At 39.7% G+C, this 23566-nt stretch overlaps 1 protein-coding gene across 5 annotated transcripts in view; it reads right to left on the reverse strand.

The window, feature by feature from the left end:
• Window positions 1-23566, reverse strand: part of zfhx4 (zinc finger homeobox 4) — a 459048-nt gene that overhangs the window by 236403 nt on the left and 199079 nt on the right. Inside the window, exon 3 of one of the 5 annotated variants that reach the window (XM_057824354.1) lies at window positions 2632-2702. The exons of the other annotated variants lie outside the window; for them this stretch is intronic. The gene's annotated coding sequence lies outside the window, so the exon portion shown is untranslated. The remainder of the gene's footprint in view (window positions 1-2631; window positions 2703-23566) is intronic. 5 annotated transcript variants of the gene reach the window in all.

A 23566-nucleotide genomic window follows, 5' to 3' on the forward strand; every position in this document is an offset into this window, starting at 1 on the left:
GTTTTCAAGCATGTTAGGGCCTCCAAGTTGTATTTTTCATTTGCTCCTAAACAAGAAGCAGCTAATGTGCGACAAAAGCCCCTTCCAGACTTAAATCCCGGTAATTTACAACAACAACCTAACAACAATTGGTTAACGTCCGCTATCTTAAATGCTATAAAATGTTTTTTTTTTCTACAATGCTCTCAACAAATCTGTCAAACACATATTCCCACAGATCTACCAATAAACTAAATAGTGCTGCAACGATTAATCGATTAACTCGAGTATTCGATTAGAAAAATAAATTCGAATTACATTTTGCTGCTTCGAGTAGTCGGTTAATTAAAGTGGCATTGTAATGCTTTATTTTGAAAGTGTTTGCATCCAGTTTTATTGATTTGGGTGGATACACTGCCCTCTTGTCTGCCTCATTTCACATGGCTCAATGCAGCTGCTCCATGTTAAGACCAACATAAACCAAGTTTTAGTTTGCGCTAATGTTTTTTTAATACATTTGTAATTTAGTTATCGGTATCGGTATATTTAGCTGTTTTTTTGTAGGAATATGTGTCTGAACTATTTGTTAAGAGCATTGTAAAAAGAAAAGAAAAAAGCAGAGTTTAATCATATCACCAGTGTTGTCACAGATTACTTAAAAAAGTAATTTAATTACTGATTACTGATTACACCTCAAAAAAGTAATCTAGTTACTTTACCGATTACTTCATCAAAGTAACTAAGTTACTTTAAAAGTAACTTATCCGTTATCCTAATGTAAAAAATTCTGAACTTCCCCTTTAAAATAAAGACCTAGCTGTCAAAATATTGTCTATAAAAGTTGTAAAGCAATAAAACAAACAACAAAAATTATTGAAATGAACAAGAATCCTACAACGTATTTCATAATGGGTCAAAATCATTTTTCGAGCAGATCATGTGACTAGCACCTAAGACACTAGCTTTTGCTTTGCTAAGCCAAAACTACACCTGTGGAGGCAAGATGGGTATTTAGAATTTCTGTAAAACTAAGCTTTCAAACGCAACCAACAACAACTGAGCTTGAACAGTTTTATATATGTGTATATATACAGTATTGGCCAACAGTTTGGCGACACCTCAAAGGTGGACACTTTGAAGAATGTAGAATATAATTTTCAGTTACTTCACTTTTTTTTGGCATTCCACATGTTCGTTTATAGTTTTGATGTATTCGGAGAGGATTTACAATAGTAGGGAAAATATATAAAATGCAAAAATGTTGAGGTGTGTCCAAACTTTTGACTTTAGTTTCAGTCATCAACAGGCTTTGCCCCCAGCCCCACAAAAGTAAAACTCCGCCTATGGTTACAAACACTGACAATAAAATGTGCATAAAAGCTGGTTACAAACTGTAGAAGTGCTGGCTGTCTTTTTACCTCTCGGTTTTTGCGAGTTTTGTCGCGTTGTCCTGTAATTCCAAGTGCTTCCTTGTTGAATTGGATGTAGAGTTTTTAGCGGCCGACAGTCTTTTTCAGCCAGCGTAAAGTTTGCAACGCACGGAGATATTTTTGTCATCTTTACTGGACAGAAATGTGAAGTAATGGCTGTATTTCCAGTGAGCAAATTCATCCATTTGCGGCATATACCCTGCCTTTCACTGTTAGCCTCGCCGGAATGCTATGTTGTTGACCGCCGTGGCAGACAGCCTCAAACAGCATCGTAAGACACGTGACCCCCCCCCAATGAGAAATGCTCTTCATACAAGAACAGTATTCTTCATTCTACATACGTTATGAGGCAAAAACAAAATAGTAACGCACAGGCACTAGGGAAACTAACTTTAATCGGATTACTGGCTTGGAAAAATGAACGCGTTAGATTACTCGTTACTGAAGAAAGTAATCAGATTACAGTAATTGACAACACTGCATATCACAATACTATTTTGTAACTGTCAATGATACCGATGATGATGACAATAAACAAACAAACAAACAAAGTGCTATTGCAAAACATGCACAAGAAATTTCAAGAACTTCAAAAAGTGAACAGAAACAACTCAAAACATGCTCTTAGTAAAAATGCTAAAAATCCGAGCACTCCCATTATACATAATTTAGGAGAATCTATATTCATAGAAGTACCGGGCGTGATGTGCTCAATGGGGTAAAACGCCCCTGTGTGGCTAATGGAACGGCCTGAGTTAAGTGATTGAGTGAAATGTGCTGGAAAGATTGGGAGGAATAGCGAAGATAAATAAAGAGGAGATTCTGCTTTTTTGCCGGGCTCAGCATTAATGCAGCATCTCCCCAGGTGATCAACACATTCAAATGAGGAGATCGAAGTAACGCGGAGACAGAAAGAGGAAAGCGGGACGGAGGGATACCGTGAGAGATGCCAGACGAAGGGAAAAGAGAGGGAGAGAGATGGGCCACTTGAAGAGATAGTCCCGCTCCACATGCACAAGGGCTATAATATCTCATATATCATCGTAATGTTACTGTTGGAAGGTTCAAAGGAAGGGAGGGGGTAGTGAGAAAATGGATCTTGGCAAATTCAAAGTAAAAAAAAAGAAAATAACCAAGGGACATTACGGAGCTTCTACAGTAGATGACTTGAGAAGGCCAAGGCTGTCACATGCATTTCTTTTCTCCTTTTTTCTCGTCTTACCTTCCATAATTTTGCGTCAAATGTGAGATGGCAGCCCTTTCTTTACACCTTCCTCTCTTCACATCCATTACCTTTGGAGAGATGCAAAGTGAACATTTCAATTGGGATTGCAATGGCCAGTTAGCGCTGCTTTGATCCCCACTCTGCTCTTTGGGGCCTCCATTGTCCCTGATTTGCTGCCTTGATTTGCCTGCCTGTGGATAATGGCCAGAGAACTACCGTCTGGCCTTCACATGACTACCTATTTTCCCTGATCAGAGCTATGAAGCTCAAAACAAATGATTGTATGCTGTGACATACAGTATTGTTGGACCAATACGTACTGTATCATTCAAAATATGTCGAAGAATCGCAAGTGCTCAGTCGCAGTGTGAGTGGATACAGACCACATGGGAGTAGGTTCGCATAGGGACGGTAAGGACATAACACTACCAACTTTTCAGGATGCTCAAATTGTCCCTACCAACTTCTAGGCAACCTTACTTGTATTATATGATGAGTTCAGTTATATAAGGTGGAAAACACTCAGGTGACTTGAAGTTCCACTCTGAGACCCCCAATTTAGCCAACTTTCGAAATTGTCCCATATGCATGTGTGATACATCATTGGAAAGCTTAAAATCTCAATTTTCTGGGGGGGGGGGGGGATTGAACAGGAGGGCATTTAAAAAAAAAAAAAAAAAAAAAAAAAAAAGGTTTTTAAAACAGCACAACCCTATCTTGAAGTGGGAGCATGCGAGAGCAGGATTACAGACGCCATGACTTTAACGAGATATTATCGCGTACTTAACTTGTTTCGATGGAAAAAATTCATGTAGCTTTTTTTTTGATTGAATAACAAAGACAAAAATCTATCTCCATAGAAACCTAGCCCTCCGGAGGGCTAACGTAACGTGAGCGAGTGACAGCTAGCTACATCTTATTTATTAGCGCTGAGAATCTACTGCTTTAAGATGGTGGCTGTTTACTAATGCCGCCCAGTCTGTCATTTCGCATCTAGTTCTACATAGATGTGATATCTATGAGCCCTATCAGACGCTACCTGCTACTACAGTAGCATCATGCAGGCGTAGTTATTCGCAATGTCGGAGTAGTTTGTAGCGGCTTTTTTTGTAGTTTTTTTTTTTTTTTTTTTTAAATTGCTTCTTCCTCTACGTACAGTTGTGGTCAAAAGTTTACATACACTTGTGAAGAACATAATGTCATGGCTCTCTTGAGTTTCCAGTTATTTCTACAACTCTGATTTTTCTCCAATAGAGTGATTGGAACAGAAGTTTGGTTCTTTTATGACTTTATTATGGGTGAACAGACAAAAGTGATCAAATCTGCTGGGTCAAAAATATACATACAGCAGCGCTAATATTTGGTAACATGTCCCTTGGCCATTTTCACTTCAATTAGGCGCTTTTGGTAGCCATCCACAAGCTTCTGGTTGAATCTTTGACCACTCCTCTTGACAGAATTGGTGCAGTTCAGTTAAATTTGATGGCTTTCTGACATGGACTTGTTTCTTCAGCATTGTCCACAAGTTCTCAATGGGGTTTAAGTCAGGACTTTGGGAAGGCCTTTCGAAAACCTTAATTCTAGCCTGATTTAGCCATTCCATTACCACTTTTGATGTGTGTTTGGGGTCATTGTCCTGTTGGAACACCCAACTGCGCCCAAGACCTAATCTTCGGGCTGATGACGTTAGGTTATCTTGAAGAATTTGAAGGTAATCCTCCTTCTTCATTATCCCATTTACTCTCTGTAAAGCACCAGTTCCACTGGCAGCAAAACAGCCCCACAGCATAATACTACCACCACCGTGCTTGACGGTAGGCATGGTGTACTTGGGGTTAAAGGCCTCACCTTTTCTCCTCCAAACATAGTGCTGGGCATTGTGGCCAAACAGCTCGATTTTTGTTTCGTCTGACCACAGAACTTTCCTCCAGAAGGTCTTATCTTTGTCCATGTGATCAGCAGCAAACTTCAGTCGAGCCTTAAGGTGCCGCTTTTGGAGCAAGGGCTTCCTTCTTGCACGGCAGCCTCTCAGTCCATGGAGATGCAAAACACGCTTGACTGTGGACACTGACACCTGTGTTCCAGCAGCTTGTAATTCTTGGCAGATCTGCTTTTTGGTGATTCTCGGTTGAATCTTCACCCTACTGACCAATTTTCTCTCAGCAGCAGGTGATAGCTTGCGTTTTGTTCCTGATCGTGGCAGTGACAAAACAGTGCCATGCACTTTATACTTACAAACAATTGTTTGCACTGTTGCTCTTGGGACCTGCAGCTGCTTTGAAATGGCTCCAAGTGACTTTCCTGACTTGTTCAAGTCAATGATTCGCTTTTTCAGATCCATGTATGTATATTTTTGACCCAGCAGATTTGATCACTATTTTCTGTTAACCCATAATAAAGTCATAAAAGAACCAAACTTCATGAATGTTTTTTTGTGACAAAGAAGTATCTGTTCCAATCACTCTTTCGGAGAAAAATCAGAGTTGTAGAAATAACTGGAAACTCAAGCAAGCCATGACATTATGTTCTTCACAAGTGCATGTAAACTTTTGACCACAACTGTACGTGACGTCTGCGCGTTGTCCCGCATTAATTAAAAGTAGTCCGGGCAAAACGTGATGCTTAGAGCTGGCAAAATTAAACGATTCCTCGAGGTGAATAAAATTACTCGGACCATTTTTAAACTCGAGTTACTCGAGTTGCTGAAGTATTCGTTTCAGCTCTACTATTAACATTAATTACACTGTTAGAAATTTAGTGAAACGGAGGTTCGTTTACCCCCTTTCTCCTCTTTTCACACTAGCGTCAGCTCAATGTGCTTATTTCAAGGAGTAGGGGGCAATGTAATAGTCATGTAAAGAGTTTTACTAGTTTCGGAGAGAAGGTGAATTGGTTTCGTTGTTGTTCGTGAACTACATTTCCACTCAAACGCACATCGAGATGTCATTTAGCTTAGCAAGGAGAGGTATGAGAGTCCTTTTTCAAGTGTCCCAGAGCTCACGAAACTTAAAAAAAGCGCTTTTACCAACGTTTCGTCAGCCATGGTTTGTGTATATCCGTCCGCCGAAACAGCCTGATAGCACAGATATAAGTCCGCCTGCCCCTCTGGTATTGGATGCGTTGCTGACGTTAGCGCGGTGGTGTTCTGGAAATAGAGCAAGGCTCTATTTTGGGCCCCGCTTTCAGCGCAAATTCATTCAAATTTGCTGTTCCACCCAGAGCCGCTGAACCCTTCACAGTAGGCTGCAGCTAATTTGAAACGGCTCTTAAATCCCAAATATGTATTTATTTATTAAGCCTTTCTGGTTTGGTCGCATATTAATACTAGAAAGGTTTGCACCAAATTACTTGATTTGACTGCTGAATTTGCTGCGCTGACAATGACCAATGTCATATTTGGAGTGCTTTTTGTAGCACATCTATTTATTGTTGGGTGCACAGTGAAGAATGTTCTTTCATGGTAGTATTTTTTAACAGCGTATCAGGCTTTTTGTAAGAGACAGAGTTCACAAAGTGCTGTTATGTGCACTGAGGTAGGTGTAATAAGCAATGCCTTCAGCCTACACACTGATTCACAGTTTTTATTTATTTATTTATTTTTACCGTGGATAAAACCACTTTTTGTACATCGTGTTTGTGTTATTTTTAACATTGAAGTGAATGCAATCAAAATGCTTTTGCCGGAGAAAAGTACAGGTAGTCCCCTGGTTACGAACGTTCCTACGCTGGTGACGTAATCCGAATTTCCAAGTAAATCGGAATTAACCTTTAAAAAAATAACTATCCAAAAAGTCCAAAAGTATTTTATTTTGTTTAATGATGGAGGATACACTGCCCTCAGGTGGCAGCGTTGGGTGTGGCTGCACTGTTGGCTTGGCTTCTATGACTGAGTTAGGAGACCTGTCTGACATTAACCATATAATTCATAATGATATTGACGGGACACTTTCCCCAGACACTGTGCCACGCCTTCAAGTAGGGGGCCATCCAACACTACGCTTCAGTCGGTTGAAGTCAGTCGAGTGTTCTCAAACACACTCAACGCCGGATTTAGGTCGAAAAAGTAAAAAAGCTGTATAGCATAAAAACAGAAAGGATTGTCTCAGGAGTGATTTGTTCGAGGATTTCAGGTAATTATTATATTTTTTGTACCGTGCAAGCATTTTTAAATGCTGTGAAAAAAATCTATAGGACAAATCAGTCTATAATGCATTGGCATCATAGCTCGCCATATTTACGTAAAATACATGCTAACTGCACGTTTTTTTGCTTTTAACCAAAAATTGAGACTGTTTTACATCTATATATATGAAGAATTCGGGGATTTAAGCATTTATTTACAAGAATTCTTGCCAGAAAAGCTCTGTTTACTTCAGGGGGCCGCTAGCCTCATTCACTAACAGAATAGCATTGTACTTTGAAATATTTATGTAACAAACGCTAGATGCACGGGTTTTTTTTGCCTTTAACCAAGAATCGAGACTGTTTCACATCCACATCTATGAAGAATTTGGGGATTTAAGCATTTATTCATACGAATTTTTGCCAGAAAAGCTCTGTTTACATCAGGCAGCCGCTAGCCTCAGTTGCTAAAAGAGTAGCATTGTACTTCGACATATTTACGTAACAAACGCTATATTCGCATTTCGTTGTTCACGCACTGTACACTTAATCAGCATTTTGTTCTCTATTGTATTTTTATATTAAATTACCTTTCAAGATGACATATCTGTTATATGCGTTGGATTTTATCAAGTAAATTTCCCCCAAAAATGCGACTTATACTCCGGTGCGACTGATGTTTTTCTTCTCTTCGTTGGGCATTTTATTGCTGGTGCGACTTGTAATCTGAAAAATACGGTACTAAATTTACATTTTGATGAAACGAGATGGACATTTCAACACCGGTTGTTTTGTGTCAGGTGTTTTATTGTTAAAATGTGCCGTTGTGAACTGAAGTGTACATACGTATGTGTGGTACAGCTTTACAAACTGTCAAAAGTGAAGGAAGGAAAACGCTTCAAATAGCGCAGTTGCCTTTATAAAGTTAAAAATAAGATCCTGTGTGGTACAATAAGGTACTGTTTACGCAGCTTAAAAAAAAAATGACGAGACAATGGCGGACGAGGCTCGGCGTACTGTTGAAAACGCGTAAGTCGAGTCCATCGTAACCCAGGGGACTATCTGTAGTGCCAATTTTAAGGGCCTAAAAAGTGGCAAAATATAATGTTTTCATTACAATTTTTTATCAGGGAATTCAATTTAGGAAAATTACCACAACACAAACACCACAACTATTAAATTTACAAACCACAGACAAAAAACAATGGTTTTCTTTTAAAATTTCTTGGGTGCGACTTATAGTCCAGTGGGCTTTCAAGTGAGTTCTAAGAATTTCTCTCTTTTGTTCAAAAGGAGTTCTGAGATCTGTAGAATGATTTCTTAATATTTTCTACAAGAAATAATGTAAGCTTCAGGAGAAAAGCTAAAATCTAATCACAAATTAATACTTTTCCTAAAACTCATTCAAGATTGTTTCAACTGTCCATTTACTTCTTACGCACCGATTCCTGAAGATGTTTCAGCTTTTATTTAGTGCAGTGCAGAAAACAAACCAAAGCAGAATGGCGCTCGAAGGTGATGATCAGTGTACGAATCGCACGTACCTGCAGCAAGTGTAAATAGAACACGCGGCGAGAATTTGCTCGAGTGTCTGGTCTCCTCCCAGATACAAATGAACAATTTGTTTTCCAATTCTTTGCCAACCTTCATCTCAGACGTTGGGCTTTGAAGTAGATAGGGAGAAAGGGGAGGAATGGAGGGAGGGGTCTGTTCAGATTGTACGATGCCGTGTTTGTCTTCAAAGGGTCCCAGCTTGCTTACAAATGCAGCGGTGAGTGCAACACCTTCAAGCTAAAACTGATAAATCTCGCTTTCGTGGCAGGGAAAATAAGCCGAATTTGGATGCTTTTTGGGATGCAAATGTTGTCGAACATGACAAACAAAATCAAACTGTGCCAAGTTGATAAGAATATTTGGGTAAAGGCCGGGAGGTAATTGCATTCATGAACATTCACCGGTGTCTGGCTCAGTCTCATCAAAGCTGATTGAAATAACATTTTCAAGCACTCGAAACAACTATGAGGTTCAGACGAACAAGATAGTAAAATAGTAAAAAATAAAAATACATTTTTGGACTGTAAATATTAGAGGCGTGCGAAATGTCCGATTCTGAGATTATTCGCGATTTGGCTGTGGAAGATTCGAGAACGATTCAAAAAAATCCAAATAACGATTATTGAATTATACCTGGTTAAGCAGACCTAAAACATAGGGGGGTAATATCAATAATCGATTTATAATCGAATCGGAGCCTCTGAATCGTAATCGAATCGTTAGATGCCAAAAGATTCCCACCTCTAGTAAATATCCACAATGGAAATAACTAGGGGTGTTAAAAAAATTGATTCTGAGATATATCACGATATTATGTCATGCATTTCTCGTATCGATTCAAAATTCGTCTGTATTGATTCTTACATGTGGGTTTTTGTTGGAAATAAACATTTCAGTGGCTGCAATTCTACTCCTGTCCAGTAGTTGGCAGCGTGCAGCAGCATTATCTTGCAGTTTGCTGAGGTAACAAAAACCTTATAAGTATTTGGTCAATACCAAAAGTTCGTCTCAATACTTTGTTATGTACCCTTTGTTGGCAATAAAGGAGGCCAAACGATTTCTGTAACTCTTCACAAGCTTTTCACACACTGTTGCTGGTATTTTGGTCCATTTCTCCATGCAGATCTCCTCTAGAGCAGTGATGTTTTGGGGCTGTCGTTGGACAACACGGACTTTCAACTCCCTCCACTGATTTTCTATGGGGTTGAGATCTGGAGACTGGCTAGGCAACTCCAGGACCTTGAAATGCTTCTTACGAAGCCACTCCTTTGTTGCCCTGGCTGTGTGTTTGGGATCATTGACATGCTGAAAGACCCAGCCACGTCTCATCTTCAATGCCCTTGCTGATGGAAGGAGATTTTCTCTCAAAATCTCTCGATACATAGCCCCATTCATTCTTTCCTTTACACAAATCAGTCGTCCTGGTCCCTTTGCAGAAAAACAACCCCAAAGCATGATGTTTCCACCCCCATGCTTCACAGTGGGTATGGTGTTCTTCGGATGCAATTCAGTACTCTTTCTCCTCCAAACACAAGAACCTGTGTTTCTACCAAAAAGTTATATTTTGGTTTCATCTGACCATAACACATTCTCTCAGTCCTCTTCTGGATCATCCAAATGCTCTCTAGCGAACCGCAGACGGGCCTGGACGTGTACTTTCTTCAGCAGGGGGACACGTCTGGCAGTGCAGGATTTGAGTCCCTGGTGGCGCATTGTGTTACTGATAGTAGCCTTTGTTAATGTGGTCCCAGCTCTCTGTAGGTCATTCACTAGGTCCCCCCGTATGGTTCTGGGATTTTTGCTCACCGTTCTTGTTATCATTTTGACGCCACAGGGTGAGATCTTGCATGGAGCCCCAGATCGAGGGAGATTATCAGTGGTCTTGTATGTCTTCCATTTTCTAATAATTGCTCCCAAAGTTGATTTCATTACACCAAGCGTTTTACCTATTGCAGATTCAGTCTTCCCAGCCTGGTGCAGGTCTACAATTTTGTCTCTGGTGTCCTTCGACAGCTCTTTGGTCTTGGCCATAGTGGAGTTTGGAGTGTGCCTGAGTGAGGTTGTGGACAGGTGTCTTTTATACCGATAATGAGTTAAAACAGGTGCCATTAATACAGGTAACGAGTGGATGCTCCTTAGACCTCATTAGAAGAAGTTAGACCTCTTTGACAGCCAGAAGTCTTGCTTGTTTGTAGGTGACCAAATACTTATTTTCCACTCCAATTTGGAAATAAATTCTTTAAAAATCAAACAATCTGATTTTCTGGGTTTTTTTCCACATTCTGTCACTCATGGTTGAGGTTTACCCATGTTGACAATTACAGGCCTCTCTAAACTTTTCAAGTAGGAGAACTTGCACAATTGGTGGTTGACTAAATACTTATTTACCCCACTGTAAATTAAGGATTTGGTGTAGGTTTTCGGGCTGTGTAACCCATTAATGTAATTATAATGTATTGTTATGGGAAAATCCTGCTCGACATACAACCATTACTACTTACAAACAAGGTCCTGGAACCAATTAACTTCATATGTAGCGGTACCACTGTATTTGGAATTTCTTTCTTTCATGTTTTGCCCCACCATGTCTCGCACAAAAGTCAAACTCCGCTAATGCTTTTCCGTCAATTTTTATTTGTTTTTTCCAAAGTGATATACAGATATTGCAACAATTGTCTCCGAGTGTAGTATTTGGATTAAATAGGATCGAATCAAATCGTGATTTGAATCGTCGTACGAATCGCCAGGTATGAGGCAACACACACCCCCTAGTAATAACATTCCATAACCTCTTCAAGCAAACAAACAAGGCAGCCGCAGGAACGGAAACGGAGGGTGGGGGGCGGGGTGCAAAGACAAAGAGAAAAGTCATCAATTGTCCATCTGCTGTGGATGACATATCTTGCACCCTCTCTGTCATGTCTGTCTCATCTGCTTGGATGGACACTCTCTTTCTCTTCCTTTCTCTGGGATGACTGCCTCGCTCAAGTCCCACAAGACACCTTTTTCCTTCTGTCTCTCGCCTCTTTCTTCCCCTCAGCTGCTGCTATCGTTCTGAAACTTTATGAATTAGTTACACCGCTCCCTCTCCTATTTCCCCGTCCTCACCTTTTCCTCGTTTCAGTGGGGCTGCAAATTCACCGAGCGCCCGTCTGTCCGCGTCTTTATCTCTACGTCTGTCTGCCAGTCTATTGCATCCGTCTCAGCCAGTGTGGTTTTCGTTAATGATGACTTTAACGAAAATATTTAGTCAACGAACAATTTCAAACGACGATGACGAGACAATAACGAGCTAAAAATGTGTCGTGGGAAACTAAAACATAACAACACGAATGCCAGTTTTTCGAGATCGAGACGAAAATGTGCCATAGTTTTTGTCACATGTTCACAATGTGTGTCTGGTTGTATCACTTATGTGATATGCTGCGCAGATTTGTCTTTTTTTCTTGGCAAGAAGAGTGAATATGCAATGTCACTTCAGCCTTTAAAGGTCTGTGCTGAGTGATCATCACACACTATATGTAACTCGTAGCATTAGCATAGCATTCACGTTAGCATCAGGCTATAGCTAACGGCAAGCGTCCTCTTAAACTCTCTGTGCTGAGTGATTGCCACACACTAAATGTTAACTCTTAGGGCTAGCATAGCATTCACATTTGCGTTAGCAGAGCGTCCTCTTAAACTCTGTACTGAGTGATAATCACAAACTAAACGTAACTTGTAGCGTTAGCAGAGCAGTCATGTTAGCATCAGGCTATTTCTAATGGCGAGTGTCCTCTTCAAGTCTGTGCTGAGTGACCATCACACACTAGTGCTGCAACGATTAATCGATTTACTTGAGTATTCAATTAGAAAAAAATATTCGAATTTTATTGCTTCGAGTAATCGTTTTATTAAAGTGGCGTTGTAATGGTTTATTTTGAAAGTGTTTGCTTACGGTGGATACAATGCCCTCTGGTCTGCTTCATTTCACATGGCTGAATCCAACTGCTCCCTGTTAAGACCAACAGTTTTTGTTTGAGCTAATGTTTTTTTTTTAATGCATTCATAATTTAGTTTATATATTTAACCGTTTTTTGTGGAAATATATGTCTGAACCATTTGTTAAGAGCACTGTAAAAAAAAAAAAAAAAAAAACCTTAGCATTTTATAGCATTTAAGCTTTTTTTTTTAAATTTTTTTTTTTAAGTACCGTTTAAGGCTCAGCTCAGGTATTTTAATTTTTCATGTTCCTTATCTGATTACTCGATTATTCGAACTAACTGGTTCATCGATTAATCGACTACTAAAATAATCGATAGCTGCAGCCCTATCACACACTTAATGTAACTCGTAGCGTTAGCATAGCATTCATGTTAGCATCAGGCTATTGCTAATGGTGAGCGTCCTCTTAAATTATCTGTGCTGAGTGATCATCACACACTAAATGTAACTCATAGCATTAGCATAGCATTCATGTTCAAGTTAGCATCAGGACATTGCTAACGGCGAGCGTCCTCTTAAACTGTGCTGAGTGATCATCACACACTAAATGTAACTCGTAGCGTTAGCACAGCATTCACGTTAGCATCAGGCTATTGCTAACGGAGAGTGTCCTCTTAAACTCTGTGCTGAGTGATCACCACACACTAAATGTAACTCGTATCATTAGCATAACATTCAGGTTCACATTAGCATCAGGCTATTGCTAACGGTGAGCGTCCGAAACTCTCAGACAACTTTTTTTACATACGGTTCGTGGTGTCCAGGTGGGTTTCATATTTTTTTTCATTTCACGAACGAAAACATCTTTATTAAACGTCGACTAAAACTAGACAAAATTAGTCCCGAGTTTTAGTCAACAAAAACACATTTTAAAATGACTAAAATATGACTAAGACCAAAAAGTATTGTCGACCAAAAGACTAAGACCAAAATTAAAAGAGCTGCCAAAAACAACATTCGTCTCAGCCATCGAACCCAAAACCTTCTTGGGAAAAAATATAAGACTGATTAATTTTGCTGGGAAATTATGATTGGTGGGTTTTTCACCTTGCAAAAAGTTCCCCGTAAATGAAACGCAGCTGCGGATCGAACGCTCCTACAACTCCCTGCTGCCTTCATTCCTTATTTTTCCAGAATTGGGCAAACGCAGAGGGTGGCGCGAATGAGTGTGCGTGGGTGTACAAGCGCATATCCTTTGTGACTGTTTTCCTGAACCCGGAGCCTCCCCGCACGGAGGGAAATGGCGGACTGTGGCAACGACAGGCCAGTTTTACAGTGTAGCAGGCTGAATGTTAAACTTATATTTAATGTATGACATTTCACACAAATCATCCGGCCACAGACATGACCCTGGGGTATTCCACAGATTGCTTTTTTACTGCCTCAGCAACTGTGGAATTGTTCGTCCCAGAGAGAGAGAGTTGGGAAGGAAGGGGAAGGGGGAAAAAAAAAAAAAAAAAATCACACTCTCGCCACATCGTCCATCCCGAGCTGGAAGCTTCTTTTCTCTGTGATATCATGATTGCAGCCCATGCCAAATTGAAAACATCTTGGCAGACTGGAGGCTGTTTGAAACACCCATACATTATACGTCGTACAACACCAGATTGGATAGCAAAACAATTATGCTGCTTTGCCATCTCAAACGATCCCCTTTGCCCCTCTCAGGCCTCCTTTCCTTTCATTTCTATACAGAAAAATGCTGTAAATATCGCACGTTGGATTCGCTCTGTGGGGATACATGATATGGAAATAGCGGCGAGCACAATAAGTTCATGAATACGCAGTGAGGGAGGCTTGAGCATTCCCCCCTCCCGAAAAAACACTCAGGCGCTGAAAATAAATACAGGGCTGCGGCAAGCCTTTCAAACTGCCCAGAACCGTACAAGCAAAGAAAAAAAAAATCAACATTTTCTTGGCCCTTCTTGTCAGCTCAGGCTTGCAAAACAAAGTATTACCAACTGACTCTAGTGGGGGGGGGGGGGGTGTCATCCATTTTATCTGAAGGGACATTTTTCAACATTTTGGCACGTTTTGTTGCTGCCAAGAGCAACGCCGTCTACTAAATCAGCATCACTCTTGCCTCTCAAGGTTAGAGAATGCGAGTGGAGACTTAAGGTACGTAAGGGCATGGTTACCTGTCACACTCGAAATAGTACGCACACGCATCCCGAACATGCACTTATGCGCACAACATTTACAACTGTGTTTGATTTAGCAATTGTTTTTTAGCAAAAGAAATAATTGCACAGATCTCAAACATCATATAAGAAAGCCATTTAACAAATAACATTGCTCATAAAATAAATATTTATAGTACTATATACCAGTCTCGCCCCTAGGGGCCAACTATGCCATCTTTGCTGGCCTAAACGTGATGTCTTATCACTCAGATGAAATTATATTCCTTTCTTTCAAACAATCTGTTATCATCATTTCATGGTATGACTGCCTCTTTAACTTCACAATTTCCACTCCAGTGTTGTTTTTAAAGCCCTTTTAATTTTCGTTTTAGTCATATTTTAGTCATCTCAAAATGTGTCTTCATCTATTTGTTGTTGACAAAGACTCATGACTAATTTTGACTAGTTTTAGTCGAGGTTTACTAAAAATGTTTTCATCTATAAAGTTTAAAAAAAAATCCTCGAAAAATAAATATATCAATAAAGTTTCCCATATTTCGAAATACATTGACAGATGAGCACATATTGTAGCGTCTACAAGGACAACAGCAACTTGGTGATAATACACGCTCAGCAGGAAAACAATACATTATTTCTAATTAAATATACCCACTTGGACACCACGAAACCACTTTTGTTTCAACGTAGCCATGGAAAGAAGGTAAGTAATCATATTATTCGAAATTTCTGTCATTTTTAGCTCAGAATCATTAATTGATGTCTTATATTTAGTTAAAAAAAAAAAAAAAAAAAGATTTAAAAATATTAGTCACTCGCATATTTTAAACTTTTAAACAAATTACGTCACAATTAAAAAATTAGCGTCTGTAAAAAAGTCACGGATATCTACCTCATAACTACTGCTTAATTGTATTTTTTTCGTTACTGTCGCATTTCCCCCAATATTTTAGATGATAAATAATCGATCCAAACAAAGAAAAATTGAAAAAAAAAAAAAAACATTTAAAAGGTAAAATATATGAAAATGAAAATCTCAACCACCACTCCTAGATATCTGCGATTTCTGCATCGCGACCCTTGTTATATTACCACGTTCCACCCATAAAATCCCCCAAAATCCGACTGTGGCCATTCACAGCTGTGTCTTGACACTCGGTGATACATGCTACATGGAGTTTTTGGATGAAAAATATGTAAGTACAAGATAATATCTCGTTAGAATCATGTCGTCTTTAATTATGCTCTCGCGTGCTCTCACCTCCAGTTAAGGGCAGTGCTTCTCAATTATTTTCTGTTACGACCCCCCTACCACTGTATTAAATGTCAAAGCCAGAAGGCAAACGGCCCGAAAAAAGTAGGTGAGGGCGGTCGTCGTGACGATCCCAAGCCGAAAATGGCACTTCCCGGGCGAACACGTGAGAACCGGAGAAGACAGTTGGTCACTGCATGAGCCCGGCCGGAAAACGGCTTTCGAAAACGGCGCACAGTTCTTCATACCTCTCCTCTGTGTGCTCTTGCTTACTTCAAAAATACTGCGCGCACTTTGAAAACGAGAGTGCCACTGCCACTCACTGAGTGGATGTGCAAGTACACTTTATTCTAGTACGGCCAAAAAAAAAAAAAAAAAGCATGTTCCCCGAGGTCACTTGCGTACGGAGCCCCCGGGTGCCAGGATAGAAAAAAAAAAATCATAGCTAATCTGTACCCACAGTTTACTAATCTGTACCCACAGATTAGTAAACTGTACCCACAGTTTACTAATCTGGACCTACAGATGACTAAACTGTACCGACAGATTAGTAAACTGTACCCACAGATTACTGAACTGTGCCCACATTTTACTAATCTGTCCCCACAGTTTACTAAACTGTGCCCACAGTTTACTAATCTGTACCCACAGATTACTAAACTGTGCCCACAGTTTACTAATCCGTACGGACCGTACCCACAGTTTAGCAATGACCCTGAAACAGTAGTCACCAATGTTTGGCGGGGACTCCGAGTCCAAACGCCGAGGAACCGACCGAGCAACCATCTGCACCATTTGCCCTCGGCGAACAAAGGGGTTTTAAAAGGTAACTATTGCACGTTTTATTTGGTAGGTGTCTTTCGGGTGTCATCAATCAATATGGCATGATGTGTTTGCACATTTTCTGTGCTGCTGTCATGTCCGTGCGTGGTTAATTCAAGTAATGTTCATTTGTCAGTTAGTGCGGCTACTAACACACAACATGCTATATTGATTGATGACACCTGAAAATGTAGACGGCTACCAAAGAAAATGTGCATTAGTTACCTTTTAAAACCCCTTTGTTCGCCGGGGGCAAAAGGTGCAGGTGCTTGCTCGGTCGGTCCCTCGGCGTTTGGACTCGGAGTCCCCGCCAAACATTGGTGACTACTGTTTCAGGGTCATTGCTAAACTGTGGGTACAGATTAGTTATCTGTGGGTACAGTTTAGTAATCTGTGGGTACAGTTGAGTAAACTGTGGGTACAGTTTAGTAATCTGTGGGTACAGATTAGTAAACTGTGGGTACAGATTGCTAAACTGTGGGTACAGTTTAGTAATCTGTGAGTACAGATTAGTAATCTGTGGGTACAGATTAGCTATGATTTTTAAATTTTTTTCTACCCTGGCACCCGGGGGGCTCCGTACATGCGACACCCCTCGCATCGCTCTGCCCCCCCCCAACTATTTGAGAAGAACTGAGTTAGGGTTTTGCTATCTATTTATTTATTTTTTTAATGCCCTCCTGTTCAAAAATTTTCTTCCCCCAGAAAATTGAGACTTTAAGATTTCCAATGATGTATCACACATGCATATAGGACAATTTTGAAATTTGGCCAAATTGGGGGCCTCAGAGCAGAACTTCAAGTCACCTGAGTGTTTTCCGCCATATAGAAAAAAAATGAACACCCCAAACACATTTAGTCATTGTTAAGCAACACTCAAAAAAAAAAACTCAAACACGATTTGACAGCAAACTCATGATAAATAAGATGAGAGTGCATTGCGTCTGATTATGCAGACGCATTTGATCGGGGTAGCAATATCAGCATTGTAAACACTACAAGGGAGATAAAAGAGAAAATCATAGACTGTAGTGTAGTAAAAACTTCTTGAAACCACATGCCCAAACACACAAATACTCACAAGTCCCGACCGACCACAGCCTACAGCATAATTAGCAGTTTTCCCTACGGGCTGTAGGAAACCTGTTCCTAATTGAAACCCAGTTGGGACTTTACATGGATTAAAATACATGAGGCGCGAGTAAGATGGAAACGCGCATACGCAGAATAGTGTAAAAAGGGAAGAAAAGAGCCCGATAAGTTGGCAACTTTTACCCTAAATTTCTATTTACGCTAAACCCGGCATGATCCCTGCCGTCTCGCTCGGCACGGCTGGAGTGAGTCTCCATAGGACAATTACAGAACTATTTTTGCCCCTTCTGTTTTGTATTCTGTTTTTCTTTTTATTTGTGTTCCATTTCCCTGACTTAAGCTGTTGTTTAATGGACAGCATCGTGACAAGAGAGGAGTTTGCTATCAGATTGAAGCCGCTTGGCCTTTTTGCCAATTTGCCAGCAGCCTCCTCTGTACTTGTGAGACGGCCAATTAGCTGACCATCTGACAGAGGCTCTCTGACCGTGGCTATTAAAACACCGAGAAACACACACACGCACGCACACATGCATACACAACCATCAAGTGCAGCCTGTCTACGACTGGCCGTCTCTATCTGTAGTTTTTGAGCCTAGATTTCACCCCTTCCCTTGCACTTACAATTAGGACGGGGGCACACAGAAACACCCGCGCGCAGTCATTTTCCTTCCTGACATGCACACTGACCCCCCGAATCAACACGCACACACACCAACACACACCTGTTTGCCATCTTGCTCCACCTCTGAAAGCTTTTCCTTTCTCCCTTTTCCTTTTTTTTTTTTTGATTTTTGAGATGTGTTGTTTGGAAAAAAAAATCATGCTTTAATCCAGTGTTTCTCAATTATACTCTGTTACTGTTGTTTTTTGTTTTCATATCTTGGCAAGAGAAAATATGCAATGTTGCTTTGGCCTTTTAACGTCTGTAAAGAGTGATCAACACACACTAAATGTAACTCATAGTGTTCATGTTCGTGTTAGCATTAGGCTAATGCTACACTAAGCAAAACGGTTGTTTAGCCACAAGTGGATTCATTACCTTATTACTAGAGATGTTCCGATCGGGTCCGTTCACGTCATTTTCAAAGTATCGGAATCGGCAAAAAGAATATCGGACATGCCTTTTTTTAATACATATATATATTTTTTAATTAAATCGTTTTCTAATTGTATTTAACGTTACAGACATAATATGTTACACTGATCCAGAGTCTTTAGTTTAGGCTTAAGGTAGGGTTATCAAATTTATCCCGTTAACGGCGGTAATTAATTTTTAAACGCAATTAATGCATGCGCTGCACGACCCACTCACGCATTGTCGCGTTCAATCTGTAATGGCGCGGTTTTACCTATATATAGAGCTAAAAGGCAGCGTAAAATGAGTAGAGTGAATTTTGGCAGCCTTTGGAGCCTTTTTTTTTAATTGGCTAAGGCCTTACAATCCCTCTCCCGACGATTAGAAATATCGTGGGAAGCAATGTAGGGAAGAAAGGTAGGAATTGATCTTTTTCTTAACACCCTATGTTCTTTCCCAATGCAGAGAAGATATATCAATTGGTACCACTATGCATAGTCATGGTTGGACTTCCCATCATGCATTTGGGCAGAACGGTTAAATGGCTACAGTATTATTTAATGAAAGCTCAACAAATACACTCGATGGCAATATTTAGTCACAATACACAAAGTCACAAGTCTTTCTATCCGTGGATCCCTCTCACAGACAGAATGTTAATAATGTAAATGCCATCTTGAGGATTTATTGTCATAATAAACAAATACAGTACTTCTGTACTGTATGTTGAATGTATATATTCGTCCGAGTTTTATTCATTTTTTTCTTAAAGCATTGCCAAAATGTATATGATCGGGAAAAATTATCGGGAATGATTGGAATTGAATCGGGAGCAAAAAAAAAAAAGCAATCGAATCGGGAAATATCGGGATCGGCAGATACTCAAACTAAAACGATCGGATCGGGAGCAAAAAAAACATGATCGGAACAACCCTACTTATGACTATAATTTTCAGACTGTAAGGTGCACCTGACTATAAGCCGCAACCCACCAAATTTTGCACAAAAATGGCATTTGTTCATCGATAAGCAGCACTGGACTATACAGTGCCTGACAAAAGTCTTGTCGCGTATCCATTTTGTCGAAACAATCGCTAATAACCTTTTAATTATTCAATTGGTTTCAGAAATTGCTCAAATGAAAGCTAAGACCATTCCAAATGATGATTGAATGTACAAAAATATATTTATTTCACTGAAAAAAGATTATTTAATGAAGACATAAAGGTCAAATTTTGGCAAGACAAAAGTATTGTCGCCTAAAGAAAGTAGTGTGAAAATTTAACAAAAAATGTACTTCAAAAACAAAAATATGTTACATAACATAAGTGAATTAAGTAGTGGTGCTGTGAGATCCAAATTTAATATTTTGTATGACTTCCATGGGCTTTGGCAGTGATTCATACAATGAAGGAACATCAAAGAAAGCAGTCTTGCATGCCTCCCACAGTTCATCAACATTCTTGGGTTTCGTCTTCCATGCTTCCTCTTTCATCTTACCCCAGACATGCTCAATGATGTTCATGTCTGGTGACTGGGCTGGCCAGTCATGGAGGATCTTGATCTTCTTTGCCTTGAAGAACTTTGAGGTATGCGATGGAGCACCATCCTGCTGCAGAATTTGTCCCTTTTTATGGTTAGGAATGTAAGAGCCAGATTTGTTGATGTTTCAGACTATTTATGTTGCCTTCCACCCTGCAGATCTCTTAGGGTGCAGACAACTAAAAAAAACGTGTCGCATTTGCCAAGGCCTACAGCCTGTCAAAAGGATGGACGCTGGAAAAGTGCCAAAAGGTGGATTATTCAGATGAATCTTCCATTGAGTTACACCACAGTCGCCGCAAATATTGCAGGAGACCTACTGGAGCCCGCATGGATCCGAGATTCACTCAGAAATCAGTGAAGTTTGGTGGTGGCAAAATCATGGTCTGGGGTTACATCCAATATGGGGGTGTGCGAGAGATCTGCAGGGTGGAAGGCAACATAAATAGTATTAAATATCAACAAATCTTAGCTGCCTCTTAAATTCCTAACCATTAAAAGGGACAAATTCTGCAGCAGGATGGTGCTCCATCGCATACTTCAAAGTTCCTCAAGGCAAAGAAGATCAAGATCCTCCAGGACTGGCCAGCCCAGTCACCAGACATGAAGAGGATGAAAGAGGAAGCATGGAAGACGAAACCCAAGAATGTTGATGAACTCTTGGAAGCATGCAAGACTGTTTTCTTTGATGTTCCTGATGACTTCATCAATAAATTGTATGAATGCTTGCCGAAGCCCATGGAAGACATCCAAAATATTAAATTTGGATCTCACAGCACCACTACTTAATTCGTTTATGTTATGTAACATATTTTTGTATTTGAAGTACATTTTTTGTTCAATTTTCACACTACTTTCTGCAGGCGACAAAACTTTTGTCTTGCCAAAATTTGACCTTTATGTCTTCATAAAATGATAAACCTTTTTTCAGTGAAACAAATTAGTAATGCAACGATTAATCGATTAACTCGAGTATTCGATTAGAAAAAAAATTATTCGAATTAAATTTTGCTGCTTCGAATATTCGTTTAATTTAAGTGGCATTATAATGGTGTGTTTTTGAAAGTGTTTGCATTTAGTTTTATTGATTTGGGTGGATACGATGCCCTCTAGTCTGCTTCATTTTACATGGCCAAATCCAGCTGCTCCCTGTTAAGACCAACATAAGCTAGGTTTTTGTTTGCAGTAATGTTTTTTTAATGCATTCGGAATTTAGTTTAAAAGTATATTTAGCCAATTTTTGTGGGAACATGTGTCTGAAACCATTTGTTAAGAGAATTGCAAAAAAAAAAAAAAAAAAAAGTATTTTATAGCATTTAAACTAGCGGACTTTTGCTATATAAGTTAGCCAATTGTTATTTTGCTGTACATAGATCATTATTTATTTATTTATTTATACCATTTGATGCTCAGCTCAGGTATTTTATTTTTTTATGATTATCTGATTACTTGATTATTCGAACTAACTAGTTCATCGATTAATCGACAACTAAAATAAACAATAGCTGCAGCCCTAAAACAAATATATATTTGTACATTCAACCTCATTTGGGAGGGTCTTAGTTTTCATATGAACCATTTCTAAAACCAATTGAATAATTAAAAGTCAGGTTAGCAATTGTTTCTACAAAAGGGATAAGCGACAAGACTTTTGTCAGGGACTGTACGTTTCAGTTGAATTTTATTTCGTGCTTTGTATAGATTTTCTTGCGCGCTGAGTATGTGCAAGCAGTGCGCGATTGCACACTCATACAACTTATAGGGGACATTGCTTGGGGTCCAGTTTCATGTCAATGGACTGACATGGTAAATGGTCAAAAATCACAAGGACCTGTGTTTTCCCGCCATTTAAAATGAATGGGAAATTTGGACGTACATGGCTGTCAATGGCATACCATTAGAAATGAATGGGACATTTTTGGGCGAATTTTGGGGGAAGTTTTTGGCAAATTCTGTATCCACCATTTATGCCCCTTACCGTCCTTGTGTAAATTATTTGGTCAAAAATTGTAGGACTAGATACATTTTGAGAAAAAAAAAATATTTTTTTTCAAAAAATTCACGTTCAGGGGCGAACTGAAAATTTTGAGGGGTCATTCGAAAAATTCCCTGCGTCACGCAAAAATTCTGGTCATTGTGATATCAGAACGGTAACGGTGTGTCAAATAGTTTGGGCTGTGCGGCGTGCCGAAGAAAGGCCATTCAAAAACAAAAAAAGGAATTTTACTATCTGGGCCTTTGCCTTGCAAAGCCCCATCTAATAATGATTTAAAATTGAGGATTTCAGAAATACCCATTAGAAATGGTGTAAACATTGAGCAAAAAAATCACATGAACTCAAGCTAAATACTAAAAATGACATTTGGAAAGAAGCACAACTGCAGCCTAGAGACGCTCTCCCCCCGTGAAGTCTAAGCTTTCTAACCCAAACACCCCCACCTCCTTGCGACCCTGTCTTTGTTGTCCATCAGTGGTTTGTTTTAAGCCTCCGCTCAGATGGCGTCACCCCACTCCCTCCATGGTCAAGTTCAAGGGTCCTCTGGAAACACACCGGGTGGTTATGGCGTATGTGTGTGCGTGTTGAGACATGGATGGAAGGTTCTATAAACAGACGTGTTTGTGCACCAGCCGCGCACATGGACAGCCTCGGCCATATTCATCGCCAGGAACTATCCATCCATTATAAAAATATATGAATATGAATGTCATGAGAGCAGTGGGCAGGAATATTTTGTCTTTTAAAAAGCATGCTTATAAAAAAATCAATAAGAAAACAAAATGCAACGACATTTACACGGTGTTGGCGGCGCACCTGCCTCCTCAAGGTCTGTCGGCTGAAGTCAAAATGGTGGACACAATAACAGCGGGCTTTGATTCCTAATATGGAGGAAACAATTCTATTTTTCGCCGGGCGCTCAAAAATTCAACCTCTCTCCTTCTCTCTCCCACGAGCGTGCACACACACCATATCAAACTCTATTTGGGGATACGTGGACATCAACGTGCGGCAGAAATTTAAGCGAGATGAACATTCTTTTGCATAAATAAGCGCTATTGTCGGTGAACGAATGAATTACTGTTGATTGAAGTTTGAATAAATAAACGATACTGTAAAATAAACACATTGATTTGCATTTGAAATGCAATCTCGGTGTCTGTCTTGCAGTTACTCCTAATTAATTTTTCCACATAATTCTTTGGAGACTATTTCATTTCCAGAATTAACACAAAAGGAACTCGTCTCACCAAATATAATTATAGTTAAAGAGGGTTTGCTCATTTAAAAAAAAAAAAAAAAAAAAAATGCTATCCGCATGACATCAAATATAAATCTTTGATCTATCTGGT

The sequence above is a fragment of the Corythoichthys intestinalis genome, chromosome 20 (genome assembly GCF_030265065.1).
Source record: "Corythoichthys intestinalis isolate RoL2023-P3 chromosome 20, ASM3026506v1, whole genome shotgun sequence".
Taxonomy (NCBI): Eukaryota; Metazoa; Chordata; class Actinopteri; order Syngnathiformes; family Syngnathidae; genus Corythoichthys; species Corythoichthys intestinalis.